The sequence below is a fragment of the Elaeis guineensis genome, chromosome 7 (assembly GCF_000442705.2).
Source record: "Elaeis guineensis isolate ETL-2024a chromosome 7, EG11, whole genome shotgun sequence".
Classification (NCBI taxonomy): domain Eukaryota; kingdom Viridiplantae; phylum Streptophyta; class Magnoliopsida; order Arecales; family Arecaceae; genus Elaeis; species Elaeis guineensis.
In genome coordinates this window covers 24,578,878-24,591,458 of record NC_025999.2, presented here as the reverse complement: position 1 = coordinate 24,591,458, position 12,581 = coordinate 24,578,878, and the positions used below count along the sequence as shown (strand labels likewise).

At 34.2% G+C, this 12,581-nt stretch overlaps 1 non-coding gene across 1 annotated transcript; it reads left to right on the top strand.

Moving 5' to 3' along the window:
- Nucleotides 1-304: 304 nt before the first annotated feature.
- Nucleotides 305-410, top strand: LOC114912775 (small nucleolar RNA R71). Its single transcript, XR_003798610.1, has one exon. It is a non-coding gene; the product is annotated as a small nucleolar RNA R71 (small nucleolar RNA).
- The last annotated feature ends 12,171 nt before the right edge of the window (nt 411-12,581 follow it).

Genomic DNA, 12,581 nt, shown 5'->3' with positions numbered 1-12,581 from the left:
ATAGAATTGAAGAGTGTCCGGTATTCAGAAGACAGTCTAATTTTTGAGACAACTCATCTATCTTACTATGGATATCCATAACATTTTCAATCTGATAGATTCCACCTCTTTTCTGTTGAGACATGGGTTGTTCTCTAGAGATGGCAGACATGTGATGTAGGGAGTTCTCACTAAGTATTTCAAAGAGCTACCAAGCCTCATCCTCACTCTTTAGCATGAATATCCCACCACATAATGCATCGATCATTTGTCGGTGTTTCTCTGATAGACCATCTAGAAATACTGAACAAGTTGCCATTTGGGAACAGCATGGTGGGGGCATTTACGAATAAGATCTCTTAACCTTTCCCATGTCTCATGAAAAAATTCACCATCCAATTGAAAAAAATTAGTAATGGCTTTTCTAATTTGATTCATTTTTTCAATTGAAAAGTATTTCTTGAGGAATTCTCTCTGAAAATGCTCCCCAGTTGAAATGATTATGGAATCTAGGGAGTTTAACCAATGCTTGGCTTTGTCCTCACGTGAAAAAGAGAATAGTTTCAACCTGAGGGCATCATCGGAGAAGTTTTGAATTTTTACTGTGGAGCATATCTCAAGAAATTCATCCAAATATTTATACGGATCCTCATTCATCAGTCCATAGAATGATGGAAGTATTTGAATAATGCTGGACTTGATTTCGTATTGTGCCGCCTCCACAGGAGGAGGCTGGATACATGACGAGTAAGTGTAAGATGAGGGAGTAAAATACTCTCTCTCAATTATCGTGGTGGATCAGTCTCTTATTTTGGATCCATGATTTTGATTTGGTTTATTTGAATCATTTTTTCTAGCTCTAGATCTAATGGGTGTAAATCAGGTTGTAATGATCAACGTCCTAGCATACACCCAAAAGATCTCATCGACTTTTAATTTCAACAATTTTTTTTTTTTAAAGAGAAGAGAAGAGTAAGAGGAGGGAAAAGAATTCTAAAGAAGAAAACCTAAGGAGTTCTAATGCTAAGAAGATAGAGAAGAATTAATTAGATTTGATATTTTTAGTCAACAAGCAAGTGGTTCAATCAATCCTATCTATGGGTTATCCTAGATCTAGACAGTTCCTAACTGCCAAGGTCATCTTCAAGTACTTCAAGTAGAAGACTAGCCACTCAACTGGCCAGATAAGTGTAAGGTTGATGGGAGTCCCCCCGTTGCTTTCCTTAGACACCAACTGCGTTGGCCAGGTTAGCGAACGAAACTAATTAATGAACCACCTTCCTTCAGGACGTAATCTTTGAACCACTTTTCTAGACACCAGTTAAACTGACTCACCTGAATCCAGTCTAACGTTTAGGGTTTCTTATCCTACTGAGCTCGAAGATCCTTATGGGTCAACTTCTAATCGATTTTAAATTAGAAGTTTAGGTCAATATAATTGCAAGTTGGTGATTTGTAGGCCAAGGAAGGGTGATGAAATCCCCACCTTATGTTGATTAGGGTTTTGTCCTTAAAATTTTTTTTTTATGAAAATATGCAATGCAAAAGGAAAAGATGTCCAAACATGTTAAGTAGATTTTAAAATTTAATTGATTTATTTATATTAGTCAAGTGTTATGTATTATCGTTGTATTCTTTTTATATTATGTTATCTTTTAGCAAGAAGAAATAAAAAGTAAGTTTTTAAATTAAGGTAATTAGATATTAGAAGATCAAGTGAATCTAACTAAATGAAAAGTAAATTATACTAAGATTAAAAGGCAAGTAGGTATTCTACAAATAAAATAATAAATTAAATCTACTTTTAGGGTAATAAATTATTCTATGCTATAGAAAGCAGTAAATCACTAGGAATAATAGACAATAATAAATAAGATAACTACTTAATTATGCAAATAAGGTAATCTCACAGTTAAGAATAAAAGATAACTACGTAATCCAAATAAAAGGTTAAGAATCTAATCTACTTATGAAGTAGGAAATCACTAATTATATAAAACAGTAAATTATGCTAATTTATAAAAAGCAGTAAATTGCTAGGTTATAGGAAGTAGAAAATATTTCTATACATGCAAATAAAGAAATCTAAATATAAAATAGTAAATCTATCATATACGAAGAGTAATATAAGGTAAAAATTTTAAAAAAAAATACATAAAAGGCAATTAAGCAATCTAAAGTAAGAAATAAAAATCTAGAAAGTAGTAAAATATATATTTTTTTATTTTATAGATTTTTTTTATTTTAAATTTTTTTTTTCAAAATAATCGCGTCAAAATCTTCAGCAACGGTATCAAAATTTGATACATGTCGTAGCACACCAAAATTAATCCTACTCACTACTATGTAGATAGGGTGAGTCGGGATCATATCCGTAGGGATCTTAGTTGATTATTTTAAAAATATAAAAAAAATAATAAATTATAAAAAAATTAAGAAAGAAGCATGAAAAATAAAATTTCTTTTCATTAATCTAATAAAGAAGCATACATAAAGAAAAGAAATAAAATTGTGATACAAGATAATTAAACCAAGTTGATCTTCTTGCTGCGTCCGATGGTGGATGTGTCTCTTTGAATCCTTCATCTTCCTCCGTGCAGACAGCGACAGGATGGCTGGAAGGCTTGGTACAGGAACTCCAAGGAAGAAAGGTTGATGGAAGCGGATATGTAACAGAGAAAGGGTAACAGCACTAGGATTAGAACCTCTTCTAGATTTAATGAGATGTGAAAAAGAGATTTATGGAGGAATATGTTGTGCTAGGGTTAGTACCTCCCCTAGACTTATGAAAAAGAGGAAGAGGGAGAGAGAAAGAGAGAAAGAGAGAAGCTTGAAGAGAACTTAGACGTTGACTTGATTCAAAAAGAGAGAGGCCTTGGGGTTCTATTTGTAGAGTGAGGAGGCTAGGGTTTCATGAAAAGAGAGATGGAAGTGTGAATAAGGATCCTTGGATCTTCATATTGATTCTCCTCCGTTGATCAATAAGTCGTGTTCACACTTAGTTCCATTTATTTTTTAATCTGAGCTTTTGATTGGAGAGGTTGCTTCTTGACCCTTGATCTTTAAGTTGCGTTCACATTGAAATAAGAGCTGATTGCTTGGTTCACTCAAATCTGAACCAATTTGAGTCCAAATTGAATCGTATGAACCCAAACTCTCAATTATCTACAAAATAGACTAGATAGCATTAAATTCTTAATAAAATAATATTAATGATTGTAATATTTAGTGCCTCTAGAGTCCTAAATTAAGTATTCATCACTTATTTATGGAATAAGTTAGTCTAGAGTAAATTGGTTAACTTGCTCCTAAGCCACTTTACTTTGGAATACACTATTCTACCCTACATGTATGTGTTATGGGTTGAAAAGTAGGTGAAACTTTCTAATACGTATTTTACTTTCTAAAAAAATTGATTAATTTTTTTCAGAATTGGCAAGTTAAAGTGGAACTAATGGAATAAAGAGGCCTTTAATCCTATAAGAACTAGATTTAGTTTTCCACATGGAACTTAAAGCAAATGAAAAAAAATAGAGAAAAGCCTGAGACAAAGACTTCCAATGGGAGTCTTCTTCTTCCCCATGTCCAACTAAGAATCCGACTTCTAAGGGCTACCAAAAACCCTTAGGAGTCCTCTATAAAACTCCCTCTCCCCTCTTAAGCAAGCCACAATGAGCACCGGTCTTCTACCGTCTCCTTTCTCTCTCTTTTCTCCCATTGAAGCTGTGGGTACCCTAACTGTGCTCATCCAAAATCCTCATCGGATACCTCACCAGAACCCAAGGTAAGCCTAGCCCCTCTTCCTCTCCTTCTTTCCCTTCTTTTCATACTGTTATGCACAGCCATCGGCCATTGGACTTGTCGGAAAAGCCATCAAAACAAAAGATACTACTATTTTTTCCTATTTGGCTAAGTCTTATGTACCTTTTTTCCAACCACCGACGTCGTCGCTCTTGGTGCAGCACCTATGGATCATGACCTCCAACCTCCCTACCACCCTTTTTCGAGGTCATGGCTCTCGGTGATTGGTCAATAATCGAAAAAATGAAGAAAAATGTGGCGGTCCCCTATTTTTTCAAGATTTTGTTCTTGTTTGTTGGTCGGCCACTAACTACCGGCCATCCCTTGCTCTACTACCACTAGCTACCGATATCGCTACCCGCTATCAATCTTCCGACCATGAACCACCATGCCCTTGCCCGAAAAGAAAAGAAAAAGAAGAAAAGAAAAAGAAAAGAAAGATAATTTTCTCCCTCTTTTATGTGTCTCTTTATCCTCTCTCTTTCTTTCTTTATCCGATCCATGGATCTCAGTATGAACTTGATATAATCTTTTTTAAAAAAATCTAGAATCGCTTTGATATCTATGTAATATGTCGATCCCAATCTAGCCTTTACTAGATATTCATAGAAACTGATCACCATTAACCTCTATTGAGCATCCTGACATTGATCCCTGATGATCTTGATCATAGATTCCTTTTTGAAAAGATACGAAGACTCTCTTTTTATTTTCTCTCTCTATTTTCTCTCTCTAAGATATAAGGACTCTAACACTGAGCCATCCCTTCCTCTTCTAAGGATCCATGGTGATTCCAATAAGATGATTGACCCCAAATCACTTCGATGCTTGGGTGGTCTATCAAACCAATCATCTGGTCAACCATCTTTTTTATTATTATTTAATGATATTAAATTTATTAAATAAAAATTGATCATGATTTAATATTTTAAATAGAATCACCTAATTCATCTAACAAAGTCTAAAGCTCTAGGATAAACGACGTAAGTAGATCTTATGCTCTTTATTTATTTTTAAATTTATATATTTTTCATGCATACGATCTCTTGTTGATAAAATTATATTTTTCAAAAAATAAAGATCAACATATGTGATATGAAAAAATATATTTTGTTATAACCATTGATTCTATAAATATATTTAATAAAAATGGCATGTTTGTAAAGCATGAATTTTATTATTTTTTCATCTATATATATGTATGTTTTGAGAGAAAGATATAAAGATTTTAAAGGCTCTCAGAAAGCTATGAATGAATCTCTATAGAAAGATTAACAACCGGAGCTAGCATCCATAAGAAATATGATCCCGCCAACAGGTATAAAGTTGGCATACAAAATAAGAATTCCATCGATTAAGAAATATAGTCCTGTCATGGGTATAAAATGATCTTAGCATGAATTATGAGCAATATTTGGAAACATGATACGAATATCTGACAAGAATAATTTAGGAATCATGTTTGTGAAATTTCATGATTTATGTATGCATGACTGATTTATGACTTGTTTTATTATATGTCCTATGAAATACTTTATTTTATATTATCTATTATTTTTTTAAATATTATATTATTATAAAAAAATTTATGCATGATTTGGTAAAAAAGTGAAGGTTCTACTTACTGAGCTAGTATAGCTCATATCCTTTTTTTTTTATTTTACAGAGAAATAAGATTATGATCGATGAAGGATCTAGACTTGAAAATCTGCATAGTAAGCTTGAGAATTTTATAGCTAAAACTTAGTTTATTTTGTTATCATGGACTTATAATCAATTATTTATAAATTTTGCGTTATGGGTTTGGTATTTAATTTTAGATTTAGATGCTCTGAATCCATCTTGATTCCATTACTTTACGAATGATGGAATTGAATCTTTTATTATATATTATTTATGATAGATTTTAGCTGATTATGCTTGATTGGCTTTGTGTTATCATGAGCTCCATCCCTCAGCGGTATGACCGTTTTATGTCCCTGAGTTGGGACGTGACAATTTCATTTAGCCCTCCTTTATTCCTTATCATATATTAAGAATGGCACCTTATTCTTCAAAAATCTCTCTTGAAAAATCCCTTGGCTCTCTAACCATAATGGTAGAACTTATCATAATTTGAGCCATCTCACATAGGTGAGGAAACTCTCATTGGTCATGTCACAACAAATCCAGCATAAGTAGACATCCAAGGACTAGATCCATGGTATTACAGGTGGTAAAACCTTCCTATCCTATTGTGCATGAGTCCAATCAATGTTTTAAGATTAATAAGTATGAAGACTTAGGAATGCAAATGTTTAAATGGTTATACAGAATTAAAGCACTGGTTATCGGGGATAAAATCTTGCATATGTGGAAAAGTAGTGAAATCCTAGGATCATTTGTCAAGAGATTTCCCCTATTATGATTGAATATGCTTTTACTATAGCTAACGTTTGTGACAAAATTGTTTGGCTAAAAACAATCTGTGAGGATATTACTGCATATCCTGAGATGAAAACAGAGTTAGAGTTGGAAAATATCGTTGTTAATAGTAATAGGGGAATTAAGTTGGTTTTAGGATCTAAGAAGAAGACAAAGGAGAAGGGTGGGCAGTGATTCCAGGAACAGATTGTCTTGTATGATGGAAAAAAACATAGAGCTAGCGTTCTGTATTTTTTATTAAGTGATAGTGAGTACATAGTTTTCTGAGAATTTTATGCTCGCCAAGATTTATTTACATGGTCTTCAGGAGATATATAGGCTTCATTCTGCCTCATTAATATCTATAGCCTTCCAATATCCAAGTGAACTTGGATACTGTTTGGAGGTTCCTCCTTCAATTCATTTGGAAAGTAGTTGCTGATATGCACCAAAAGGTTGGAAATTGGGACATGATCTCCCCATATATGGTTTGTGGGGATTTTAATCTATCCCTTGTCTGGCATCTTGTGTTTGCAACTAGTTGAGATCTGAATCTGTTATCTTTTTTCTTTCTGGATATTGTTGTTTTCAAGAAACATCCCATATGCTCGCACTTGCATCTCAGCATACTCTAGCATGGATCCTGTCATTGACCAAGAGGGACACCTCATGTGCTTCCTCACATTGCAACTGTTGGTCATAAATTAAACTGGTTTCCTTCCATTTATATTAGAAGGGAAAAGGACTCCAAGGTTTAATTAAGACTATAGACCCCACTTTTCTCATTTATAGGGGCATCATCCCCTAACTACCAAGATCTGATAGATTGTTTCTAGATAGTGAAAGTTCCAGGAGAGTTTAGCTTGAACAGGTCATTGTCTAGATGGTGAAAGCTTTTATCTTTGTGCCCAAAGCTCACAATGAATAAAGAGAACAAACAAGTGGTATATATCATGTATAATCAGCAGTTCGATATTGCTTTCAAGAACCTCTAATTCAAATTTGAATAATTAATATGATGGGCAGTTCCCATTGAAGAAGTTAATCTCCATGGTATCAAGCAAGATATGTTCTATTAGCCATGAAGAAACTCTTTTTTCTCTCTTTAATGAATAACAATTTTAGCGCATGATCAACTGTAATATATAAGAAGCCATTAGTACCTTCATCATCTAAGGGTAATTTTTTCTTTATTGAGTTTACTGAGTTTATAGAATCGTTATAGTCAAATGAAAGGTTATGGAGTTGGAGTCACCCCCACTCAGTTGTCTGCAGTGAGCAGATATATTCAGGAGTATAAATAGTGCAACAGCATTGCATAGATCCATAGGTTACAGGCACATGCATAGAGGATGATATAAAGATATGAGATAGCTACTGAAAATGAGGCAGAGACATGAGATGTAGTTATAGTAGATAAGTCAGAGACATGACCTATAGATAGAGCAATTAAAATAGAGCTATCAGACAAAGACAACGATGTTGAGGACTCAGGTTGATTAGATTACATCTTTTTTACATAGTTTTGCCCCGTTTTAGATAATTAGCTATATATAATTTTTGATTTTATATTATTTTTACATATATTTTTCTTGTATAGGCTTTATGAGTTGTACATACTGATTTCTATATTCTCAACTTAGAAAGTTTTTGTTGTTTCTTATAGGATCCCAATACTTGCAGCAGTCACCAAGATGATGATGATGATACCATGGACAAGTGATTGCCATCTCTTTTTTTGGTGTTTTATATATAATATATTTTTTTGTATTTTCTTTATAACTTCTTCTAGTTGTAATGGATATTAATTAATCCTACACAATGTAAAAACTTGTCATTTTGATATGCAATACAAATGTTTCTTTGAAGTTGGGATGATGTGTATACGGGCAAGTCAATTGTTCTTTTATGGTATATCTTCACATGAATTTTCTAAAGAAGTGTCATGTTATGTTTACAGCAATAAGATAATGTAAGGTAGATTCTTCTTTACTGATATATTGGTCGACAGGACCATCAAAGCTTGTGAAGTTATATTCCTTCGCTGAGGAAGGAATTACTAATATAGCCGGTAACAACTATCAAGTGGAAGGAGGGAATGATAAGCGTCATATATTTTATGGTATTCATTGATAATTTTTTGAGTTAGATATTAATTTTAATATTTCTTTCTGCTAGTATCTGTAGGATATTGCCAATGGTAATGGCCATGAGAAGAAGGTAAGCAAGCGACCTTTTTTAGCATAAATGTTCCACTCCTTATCCTTCCAAGTTTTATCATACTTGTTGTCACACTCCCGACCCGAGATTGTGAGTCGAAGGTCATGGCAACCGCCGCATACTCATAGAAAACTTTTTTTATAAGCATGCAAGGCATCTCATCATAACATCATATACATAAAGTTAAATAAATTTAAATCTTAATAATCAAGCCTTAGTTCAAATAACAAATCAAAACTCAGTGTCAAAAAGGAAGATAATTGTCTGATAAAGTCAACACTTAAAATGAAAATATTGCATCAATTCTGAGAAAAAATCCTAAATCAAATAAACCAACTCCATCTCTAATCGCTCTCCCAACCAAATTCCGTATCACGCTAATTTTCTAGATCTGTAAAGAAAATGTAAACTCATTATGAGCTAAATAGCCCAGTAAGCAGTGTATACCTTTAACTGAATAAATCAGACAATAATACTGTACATATCTGTTTACTGATAATAACATAAGCAATATGTAAATTCATGAATTCATAATTTAATTCATCACACTATCAATCATATATAAACTTTCAATTCATCGTAATTTTAAATTATGCTTATCATCTTGAATTCATCAAATTTCTTAAGTTTCTCTTATCAACCATGAACTATGACCACATTTTTTCTGTGGCAGGATCATAATACCGCGTATCTTCTTACGGTGAGCTGCAAATCATCTGGCAGCAAAGTCCTTCAGAACTGCTGGTCTCTCTGGCAGTTTGTCGCTGGTCTCTCTGACGACATATCGCTGGTCTCGCTGGCGACATAAACCCTCAGGACAAATCAATTGCGAATGTATATGCCCCCATTGGTGGGGTCCTTTATATAGCCAGGTTGTCAATTCATATCATCTTCCAATTCATATATATTATTTCAAAAATAATATAAATAAATGATATTCGAGTCAATCAATCATATCATTCTTTATGATCATACATCATCATAATAATTTTCAACAAATATCTTCAATCATAAATAATTTTCAACAATTACTTTCAATCATAATTAATTTCAACAAATATTTTTAATCACAAACACGTCATGAATTTATATAATTCAAATTTATAATTTATCAGATAAATTCAATAAAAGTAATACACTACTTACCTCAAAAGAAAATTCAAATTAGAGATCCTAGAAATCTTAAAAATCCTTCTCCGGATCTGGTACGTCAAATATCATATTTTTGATCAAAATTTTATCAAATAAAAATAATAAAAATTCTTAAAATCTAATGTCCTCACACGGATCGACTAGATGATAGTGTCCAAGATTTTTATTATTATTATTATTATTTTTAAATCCATAAATCCTAAAAAAATTCAAGAGAGAGAGCAGAGAGAGAAAATAGGGAGAGAATCTAGAGAGAGAAAATGGAGAGAGAAGGTAGAGAGAGGAGAGAGAGAAAATTTCTCCTTTTTTTTTTCTATTTTTTCTATTTTTTTCTTTTCTTTTCTTTTTCTTTTTCTTTTTCTTTTTCTTTTTTTTCCTTTTCTTTTTCTTTTTCTTTTCCTTCTTCTTTTTCTTTTCTTTTCCTTTTTCTTTCTTTTCTTTTTCTTTTTCTTTCTTTTCCTTCTTCCCGCGGCCTCCCAGGGCCGAAACAGGGGAAGACCGTGAGGTCCCTCCTCGGTGGCTCGGGCTCTGATGAGGTGGGCAGTATCCAGTCAATGGTGACAGAGCAAGGCCGGCCGGCGGTGAGGTTCGACCGGTGAGGTTTCCCCTTCTTTTTTTTTTAATTTCTCAAAAAATAGGGGACCTACCCCTTTCTTCATGATTTTCGATCATTGGTTGGTCGCCAGCGGCCAAGCACTCTTAGAGAAGAGAGAGAGAGATGGAGATTCGGTCCTGAAGATGAGATACCACAACCGACGGCGTCGATGGCCGGAAAAGAGAAAAAAAGTGGTCGGTCAAACGGGGGTTTCACGCTTCATGGTTTTTCTGGTGATCCTGATGGCTGGCGAGGGGTCTAAAGCTATGGGGAGAAAGAAAAGAGGGAGAAGAAGAAAGATTGAACCCTTATCTGAACTCCGATGGCTTCTTTGACCTTCGATTTCTGACGAACACAAGAAGAGGGTGCCGCTGCTTCTAAGGGAAAAAGAGAGAAATTTGAGCTCAACGATCGCCGGTGGAGGCTCGAGAGGGAGAGGAGAGGCTTATTTATAGAGGGTCCTAGAGTTTCAAGAGTCCTAGAACCCTTCTCCAATCGGGATTCATCAGAGAAGAAGACTCCCTTCGGGAGTCTTCTTCCATTCCCAATTTTTTTTTTTTGGCTTGGGCTTAGGTCTTCTCAATCGGACTTGGGCTTGGGTCACCACATTCTTCACCCCTAAAAGAAATTTCATCTTCGAAATTTTTCATACCTGTGGTCTTGAAGAACTGAGGATATTTTTGCTTCATTTCTTCCTCTAGTTTTCAAGTAGCTTCTCTTTTCGAATGTCGACTCCACTGTACCTTGACATAAGGAATGTTGCGATGCCTCAGCACTTGTTCTTAACGATCCATGATCCGTACCGGATATTCTTCATATGATAGATCTTTTCTAGCTTGCAAGGGTTCAAGTTCCACGATGTGATTTGGGTCTGGTAAATATTTCTTTAACATAGAAACATAAAAAATATTATGCACTCCTGCAAGTGAAGGTGGTAAGGCAAGTCTATACGCCACCTCACCAAATCTTTCCAAAATCTCAAACGGACCCATATATCTAGAATTTAATTTGCCACGAATGCCAAATCTTAAGATTCTTTTTGAAGGAGACACTTTGAGAAATACATGGTCACCAATTTGAAATTCTAATTTTCGTCTCCTATTATCTGCATACCTTTTCTGTCTGCATTGTGCTGTCCGAAGTCGTTCTTTCATTAATTAAATTTTTTTGACTGCTTGTTGAATAAGTTCGAGACCCAATATTCTCCGCTCACCAACATCATCCCAGTGAATCGGTGATCGACATCTTCTATCATATAATGCTTCATAAGGTGCCATACCAATGCTAGCCTGATAACTGTTATTATAAGCGAACTCAATCAAAGGTAGATGCTCGTCCCAAGAACTTTTCATATCTAAAATACAAGTTCTCAATATATCTTCTAAGATCTGAATAGTTCTCTCTGACTAGCCATCAGTCTGTGGATGAAAGGCTGTACTAAAGTTCAATTTTATTCCTAATACAAATCTGGTGTCTCGATCTGATACAATGGTCACTAAAATTTCATGTAGCCTTACAATTTCTTTCATATATAATTTTGCTAGTCTTTCCAAAGTGAATCCAACTCTAATTGGTAGAAAGTGTGCAGACTTTGTCAATCGATCTACAATCACCCAGGCTGCATCATTTTTACTTGAAGTCTTAGGTAGTCCAGTTACAAAATCCATAGTGATATATTCCCACTTCCATACTGGAATATCGAGAGGTTGAAGTAATCCTGCAGGTCTCTGATGTTCAGTTTTAACTTGTAGACACACCAAACATTGAGCCACAAATTGAGCAATCTTTCTTTTCATATTATTCCACCAGTAAATTTCCTTCAAGTCCCTATATATCTTAGTACCTCTCGGATGAACTGTATAACTGGTCTGATGTGCTTTCTGAAGTATTTTCTATTTGAGTACCGAATCATTGGGTATGCAAATTTTATTTTCGAATCTCAACGAACCATCATCATGTATCTTGAATTCAGATTGAACATCAGCTTTCACTGAATCTCTTATTTTCGTTAATTGTGGATCACCATTCTGGGCGACTATAATCCTTTCAATGAGTGTTGGCTGAACCCTCATGTTGGCTAATCGTACTGTTGAGTCATATACTCGAATGTCTAATTTCAATTTTTTTATATCCTCCAATAATTGGCTTTGATGTGTGATTAAAATAGCTAAATTTTTCATGAATTTTTTACTAAGGGCATCAGCAACAACATTAGCTTTTTTGGAATGATAATGAATTGTTAAATCATAATCTTTCAACAGTTCTAACCACCTTCTCTGTCTCATGTTTAATTATTTCTGCGTAAAAATATACTTCAAACTCTTATGATCAGTAAACACTTCACACTACGCACCGTATAAATGATGTCTCCAAATTTTCAGGATAAAAATCACTACAGCTAACTCCAAATCATGTGTCGGATAATTCTGTT